Source organism: Dreissena polymorpha, chromosome 2, assembly GCF_020536995.1.
Source record: "Dreissena polymorpha isolate Duluth1 chromosome 2, UMN_Dpol_1.0, whole genome shotgun sequence".
In the NCBI taxonomy this organism is placed as follows: Eukaryota; Metazoa; Mollusca; class Bivalvia; order Myida; family Dreissenidae; genus Dreissena; species Dreissena polymorpha.
Window position 1 is genome coordinate 55,333,876 of NC_068356.1, and position 8,580 is coordinate 55,342,455.

The 8,580-nt window shown below is 35.6% G+C and overlaps 1 protein-coding gene across 1 annotated transcript in view; it reads left to right on the plus strand.

Annotated features, from left to right (window-relative positions):
- The window catches only part of LOC127867116 (uncharacterized), a 168,808-nt gene that overhangs the window by 32,407 nt on the left and 127,821 nt on the right, over nucleotides 1–8,580 (plus strand). The gene's annotated exons all lie outside the window — the stretch shown is intronic.

Here is an 8,580-nt window from a genome sequence, read left to right on the forward strand (position 1 = left end):
TATCATAAAATATAAATTTTTAAAATTGAGACACATTTGACAGTTTCGTTTATTCTAAAATATTGTAAAAAAAAAACACAACTGTATATTCTTTTAAAATAAATAATTGTTATGAACTTCATATTTTGTGCAATAGTGTATACGTGATTATTTTAGTTGTACAATTATTGTATGTGTCCTTCAAATTAAATGATTTTATGTATTAATATTTATATTTTGGCTATATCTTAGATTTAATGATCTTTTTGGATGCAAGAAAGGTTTGACGATTTTTGAAATATAGCTGCAATTTCTGGATATTTTATTTTAGTGAATTGTTTTCAATTGTTTGGTAGTATTGTTCTTGTGTGGGTGGACTACCTGGAGGAAACCGCTCTCCCGGTTTTATAACCACTAATAAAACTCACATGCGCTAGGAGTGTAAATTGAAACCGGGTCGCAGGATATTGTGTTGACTTTACGCAGTTAGATGACTTGTTCACAGTTTGGCAAACTAACGATTTTCAAAAAAAATGTTATAGATTCATACAAGAATGTATGCATTTTTAAACAGGCGAAATAACGCTAATGGATAAGAAAAATTATTTCTTCATTAATGGATACTCATCATACTTTGTAAAATACGAGTATTACTAACATAGCGTTTATAATTTGCAATACTTTATAACAGCGTGCTTGGCGCAATGGTAACCCTCTTGCTTTTGTCGCTTAAATTGATATCTAAGATTTATGAAAAATGAAACTGATATACAAATCTTAGAAATTATTTAACTGCGTTAAGTCAACAAAACATCCATGGACGATTCCAAATTGCGCAGCTCTGTTAATAATAAGCGTTCTGTGTAACTGAAACCGCAAATACATGTGTACGAAAGTACTGACAATAAAACGTTTTTACTACGCATCGATTTGCTTAGGCACACGCAACTAGACTGCATCCGGCGTTTTACTGACTCGCAGAGACAGGGCTTTTCCGTCAAAGTTTGTCGTTGTTTAATAGTCGAACACTATTTTTGAGTTTAATTATCCAGATGTTTCTGGTTATCCACTTTATATGTATTACATATTACAAATTGTCATGTCGCATTTGATTAACTTCATGTTGCGTAATGCCTGGCTACATGGTTGTTGCATTTTGCTTTCGTCTTGTTGAGATGCTAGTGTTATAACTAGTGTATACGCGGAGTGTACAAACAGTATGTAACGAATAGCACGATACAAAAAGCATTTGGCATATACATAAATTCAGTTGTATAATGTCAACATGGAGTTGTCGTTAAACAATATGCAATTGTCATTGAGCAACATGAATGGACTGGCAGAGTTTCCCCAACCATAAGTAGGGTGATGTTTATTTTTGTTGCATTCATGCTAGATTTAAATTGAGTATGTGTGTGTTTAATAAAATTCATTTTATGTTACAAAGACAACTTGTATGCTTGAACATTGAATGATGAGTCTTGTCCATTGTTGAATTACGTATTTTTTACACTTCGTATGCATCTTACTGTTGTTATGAAAGAGGATTATCCATTTCCTGTGCAATCATTATTTGCTACAGGTCTTCATTATAAATGAGCCACGTTCTAAGAACAATGGACTCAATTCTCTTGCGTAGAGTGTCATACCTGATATGCTAAGCGGCTGATGGATTGAGTACTCTAAATAATGCAAGTTTGAATACAATATATACAAATGAAGTAACCATATCGTTATTCCAATTAAGTAATAGACGCACAACCATACCAATCATATGTAGAACACACGCTAGAAGAACAGCTGTAAGTATGGCCGTATTAATGTTTGATCGTATACGCGCGCACATTATATACAGTTTTCCTCGACACGGCTCATTTCTAGAAGATTTGTTACGGAACCACACAAGTTTGTCTGATGATGAGAAATCCTATTTAAGTAGGACGTTTGGAAATAACATATAGCCATAAACAAAAATAATCAAGCAAGATAGCATTAACAGTTAGCATCGCTTATATTTTATCGAAGGTTCATTGATTGCAAGATGAAATAAAGAAAATAAATCGTTAACACGACAAAAAGCATGTCCACCCCCAATCATGGGCCATTTTCACAGAAGTTTAGGGGGTAAATGCCTATTCAACAATTAGGGTAAGTTACTCTTTTCCTTGGGCGGATGTTTACCAATTATTCTTGGTTCAGATCATCGTAATGTTCTTCATAAAGAGGTCAAAATCTGGTTATTTTAAATACAAATATTAATATGGGAGTTTTCAACAGTAATAAAGCCTCGCCCTGGGACTCGGGTCTTAATGCATGTGTGTAAAATGTCGTGCCAGATTAGCCTTTTCAGTCCGCAATGGCTTATCAGGGGCTACGCTTTGCGCCTCAACTTGATTTTCTTTAAGAAGCAATTTCATTTAATGAAAAAAATACACAAAAGCAGAAAGTGTTATCCCTGATTATTTGATGACACTGTACATTGAGCCCATATTTGCCAGTACGCGCCTTTTATTTTCTGTCACAAAACATGCACATGGTGTTTTGCTTAACCGACCGCTAATGTTCGAACCACACAGAAGAAGAGCTTTGTTTTATGAGGAAAACATATAAACATTATTTATTTAATCTCAGGGTTAAGATTGATACGTCTAAAGTGTTCAAGAAGTTTTTGTTAATTCATTTAAGGAATAACAGCCCCGTACAGGGCGGCCATGTGAATAAGGACTATATACAATGGATATCGTTGATCAATTGCGTTTTGCGAGTAACATAGCAGGAATGAAACTGGAACGTTTAATATACCCTCACTCTAGCACGATTGAAATTATACTTATTGATCGTTTCACGTTAGATTTGTTTCACGATTTTTGTGACATGTTGTCCTTATGTTTTACAACAGATGAATTACATCATTAATATATTTTTCTACACAATGTTCACTTCGTGCGTGTAGTTAATATATATTCTTATTAGTTTATACTTGATGCTTTATTAATCAATTGCTGGAATATAACGTTTCACACATATATTTTTTTATTAGTTTATTTGAATTTTTTTTAGGATGTTTGGGTAAAGTCCAAAATTTGCCAAATTCCATTGACATTCAATGTTTCCGCTGCATTAATTACAACAGGAAATCCAATGCAAACATGAGCTGAGGTTCGCCGCTATTTCAGTAATTATAACTTAATAAATATATTCCACCTAGTGCTCTAACACGTGTCACTTCTATAATAAGCGCTATCTTGTTCTCATTTACGGACCCATATACATAAATACACTTATCTCTGTGGCACAATGTACCATCTTAAGGTAAACGCCGATTGATAAGACTAACGTGGCCGATTAATTAAAGAAACATTCTCAATCTTTATGTATTATAACTAAAAGCATTACCATATATTTGTATTTGACTTTTAACAATGATCTCAACAGAGAAAAGTTAATGATCCATGACTGATTATATACGATCTACTTTCGAGAGAGAATGATGTTTGAAACGATAAAAAGTCATCAATCCCAGGAAGCTGAAAGCAAATTGGTTATTCCAATAATCGAGAACTATTTTTGCAATCCTGACTTATATTTTCTCTATAAATTAGGTCACAGGAAAACACATCATACTTACCTATTTCTTAAAATATATCATCTTAACTTTTGAAATACCCTAATTACCGTTCTTTATGTTAGCCATTCTATTCACAGATAAAACTGACGTCAGTGCGTTCAGTTTTATCAAGTGCACAGTACCGAAATATTCATGTCTTTTTGCTTAATGTGCTAACACTAAGATATAGTCCGCAGAGGTATGAAATAATAAAATAAATTGTTCTGAGGTATATTTTGCACTATATTCTAGGACGCGCTAAGAAGTTGTCATATTATTATTGAATTGCACGATGATTGGTATTCTTATGTATAATAATATAATACTAGTATTAACATCATACAATCTATGTCATTGTATTTAAAGACATCTTTGAACGCTACCTTCGTGGGAGAATTTGCATAAATCAAGAAAACATGAGCCTCGATCTGCGAAAACGGTGCTTAATGCATGTGCACAAAGTGGCTCATAGATTAGCCTGTGCAGTCCGCATGCGCGGCAAAGTTAAAAAATAAAACATGATCGATGATATTTTTTACAATGTTTTCAGACGCAGATATAATGAGTGCAGTGTGACCGGATTAAACAGGTATCCCGTAAATGAAGCATATGTTATGCTCTTTAGAAATGCTTTTATGAAATATATGAAACCGAAACCATGAAGATATATATATTTCATGGTCGAATGTGTCAACGATGCGTAAGTTACCACGATTCGCGGCTGTCTGGTTAGCGTAGTGGTTAGTACACGCGCTTCTCACTTATGCGACGCTGTTTCAATCCCCGTGCCCGGAAGCATGTGAGTTTTTTTACCCGGTCGCAATGCCGGACAGGTCGGATGTCCCCAGGAAAATCCATCCCATGAAATACCACACCAGAGTTGAAAATATTCCACTAACAACTAAATAGCTGCGTAATGCAGCGGTAATCCATATTCGCAAAGTAAGCCAACTCAGTAGTAGTACTTGGACATACCCCGGGTTCTCACATACTGCAGCCGCATGTGCGGAAACTGCAGCCTCATTCGCGGAATGACCTCCTTAGGTTCAAAATACACACACAGGCACATGTGTTCATGATGCTTGCTTCGTTCACAGTAAGGAAAAACTTTAGGTAAAGTTGTAAACTAAATCAAATAAGGCATTCATATCGCAAATTAAGTCTCTACTGAGAATTGTTCCCAGCGATATCCAATTTCACAGTGTTTTTAAGCCACAGTGTGCTTTCCATGCGGAAAGTTTGCTTTCAATAAACCTCAACCTTTATGAACTTGCAACGGTTGTGGTATTTGCAAAAATTGTCATCGAATTATTCTTTATGTCGCATTGATCATACAGAAACTTGCATTACTCTGTCGTATAGTTTTTAAAGGATTTTGTTTCCTTCACGCAATTCCTCACAAAGGCATTGGCCTCGTCGTTTCCGATCTTACAACTCAAATAACACATGGCATTTGTTGAACATGTTCTGGTACGATGCATTTGAGCGGCGCTCTGAGAGAATAAGGCTAAACGAATGTGTGTTAAGCGTCATTCCAGATAAGTCTGTGCAGTCTTCACATGCTAATAAGGCACGACACTTTCCGCTTTACAGCATTTGTTTTGTTAAAATTAAGTCTCGTATTAGTAAAACGAGTAAATTGAGTAAATGCGGAAAGTGATGTCCGTGATCAGCCTATGCGGACTGAACAGGCTAATTTGGGACGACACTTAACGCGCATGTATTAAGCCCGATTTTCCCAGAATGAAGCTTATTTATACAAATTGTTAACTTAGTCTAGAATATGGTTCGTGTACTTTGACGTCATAAATATGTTCAAAACATTTCGCTGTTGTAGTTCTTTTATTGTTAAAGATTCAATATTTATTTATTTTTATATTTTATTAATGTGTTTATTACATAGTAGGTGGAATTATGCAATGACGACGAGGTTGTAAAGAATAAACAAACAAACGTCACTCCAATCTGACACAAATTGGACTTAAATAATCAACATTTATCATTCCACTCGAGCTAGAGTAATGGTATATTGAACGCACCTGCAACATTGTTATCACGTTCCTCGCATAACGCCCTTAATCAATGATGCCCCTGGTATACAGCCGATAGCAACTATATGATACACGTTGGGAAAACATGACCGCCACATAAAGGGAGGTAACATTCCTCACAAGGATCTCACCGTCCCTCTGCAACCACAAGTTATTCCCCATTACTCAAAACAGATTTGTTAATTGTTTAACACTCTCTATCTACGTTAACATATTTTTGCATATGCAAAGTAAAACAGCTGTAATAAAAAAGAGATCTATACACTTTTTTCCAGCATATATTTCTGGATCATTTAAACAAGCAGCTCGATATAAAATATAATTAACTGGATATAAAGTATAGTTAACTGGATATAAATTATAAAGTATAATTAACTGGATAAAGTATGAAGACAACATGATTATACGAGCCTCCCTCTGGCAACGAGGGATTTAATGCATGTGCGTAAAGTGTCGTCTCAGATTAGCCTGTGCTATCTGCACACGGTAATTATGAACTACACTTTCCGCCTAAACTGGATTTTCGCTAAGAAGAGACGTCTTTTAACAAAAATAAATAAATACAGTGGTAAGTGTCGTCCCAGATTAGCTTGTGCGGACTGCACAGGAACCATGGACAACTCTTTACACACATGCATACAGCCCTTAAATTGGCGATCTCTGTGAAGTGTTTGGGTAGGTTTGAGGTGGCGGTAATCGCTGTGAATATTTTAATCAAGTAGCGGCCGTGATCGACAATATCGCCTTTTCCTTTAAAGAAGATCAATTGATATATTGTACAATCAAATGAGAACGTTCAGAGTCCTAGCTTATTCGTGGCTAGTATGGTTTGAGGATCTACAATAACCCAGTGGGCTTCCAACGTTGCTGCTACGTTGTATTGAGGTTGCATTCGAACGTTGCAGTTTGGTTGTACCAATGGTATTTATGAAAGTTTTCCCGACGTTTTTTCCCAACGTTGCTGCGACGTTTTTTCCCAACGTTGCTGCAATGTTGTATTTAGGTCGCATTAAAACGCAGTATTTTTTTTTTTAATTCTATTTTTTTTTTAAATAATATAAAATAAACAAAATTATTTACTGCCAACCGCTCTTTCGATTAATATCGGCAGTTATGGACATTTTCGAGTTCGTTTCTTAGAAATAACCATTATTTGATGTCTATAGAGGAGTTAATGAACCGCTCCCCGAGTGGGAATCGCACCCACCAACTCCCGATCGCTAGGCGGACACCTCATCCTCTACACCAAGGCGAATGTTGAGAGTTTCAGACAAAAATGTTGACTAGTTATTTTTGGTTGAAACTTTGAAACTAGATTCTACCATTTAAATGCATAACACAACTTAAACAATATATTTTATCCGGCGATTTTGAGTTAAAGTTCATCTTTAGAATCTTTAAGTTGGGTAAAAGTTAAAAAATTGAATTTCTAAAATTGACAAGAAATCATATTTTCATTGATGCTATGCATGAACTGTATAATTATAAAGTACGATTCCTTTTCGGGGAGCGTTTCATTATCCCCTCTATAGACACCAAGTACTTGTTCTTTCTAGGAAACGAACTCGACAGTGTGCATATCTGCCGATAATACTCGAAAGGACGGTTTGCATAAAATAGTTTTTATTTTTATATTATTAAAAAAAAAAGAATTAAAAAATACTACGTTTGAATGCAACCTAAATACAGCGTTGCATCAACGTTGGAAAAAAACGTCGGGAAAACGTTCATATACACCATTGTGACAACCAAACTGCAACGTTTGAATGCAACCTAAATACAAAGTTGCAGCAACGTTGGAAAAAAAACGTCGGGAAATCTTTTATATACACCATTGTGACAACCAAACTGCAACGTTTGAATGCAACCTAAATACAAAGTTGCAGCAACGTTGGAAAAAAAACGTCGGGAAAACTTTCATATACATCATTGTGACAACAAAACTGCAACGTTTGAATGCAACCTAAATACAACGTTGCAGCAACGTTGGAAAAAAACTTCGGGAAAACTCTCATATATACCATTGTGACAACCAAACTGCAACGTTTGAATGCAACCTAAATACAACGTTGCAGCAACGTTGAAAAAAAAACGTCGCAGCAACGTTGGGAAAAAACGTCGGGAAAACTTTCATATAGACATTTGTGACAACCAAACTGCAACGTTTGATGAAACGTTCGGGTAATGTTTTTTATGCAAAGTTGTGGCAACGTTCGGTAATGGTTGCCGACGTTGCGACCTAAATATAACGTTGCAGCAACGTCCGCAAAACGTTTGATGCCCACTGGGAACGTGGATACACAGTCGCAAAGTATTCATGACGGTTCAATTTTGCTTTGAATGGTATAAAAAAATCATACAAGAACATCATAATAGACATGAAGCGCTAGTCAACGAGTTTGTTACTTATGAATAGCGTTGTTGTTATATTTTATCAAACATATCTTTACTCTTCCGATTTTGCGCTCAATTATTCATGCAATCCCAATCATTTCTAACAAATAAACCTGAGTATGCATAACGTATCCGCCTGTGTTTGCATTATTTTATCAGGTTTTAAATCACCTAATAAAATGTGTCAGTTAATAATCAGTTAACAGAACGCCATACACTAAGTTCAATGATATTTACTTCTGCGTAGACAATCTCGGATCAAAGCTTACTATGTGTTTATTCGTAGTAATCTTTCCGTAGCATAAAGTGTTCCAGGGGCATAATAAAGCGGCGATAAACACTCGATTATTAAATAACGTTAATATTATTGCCAAACGAAAAACATGTGCACTGACTGCAAGGGTCCCCTTCTGTTAAGTTCAAACTTTAGCGGCCGGTTTTGCTCATAAACGGCACGCATCCCAATATCAATCTTTATGGTTCTGTACATCAATTGCAGATATTGTCAACGCCGACAATTACTCAAAGGAGTCTTGTTCTACGAAAACT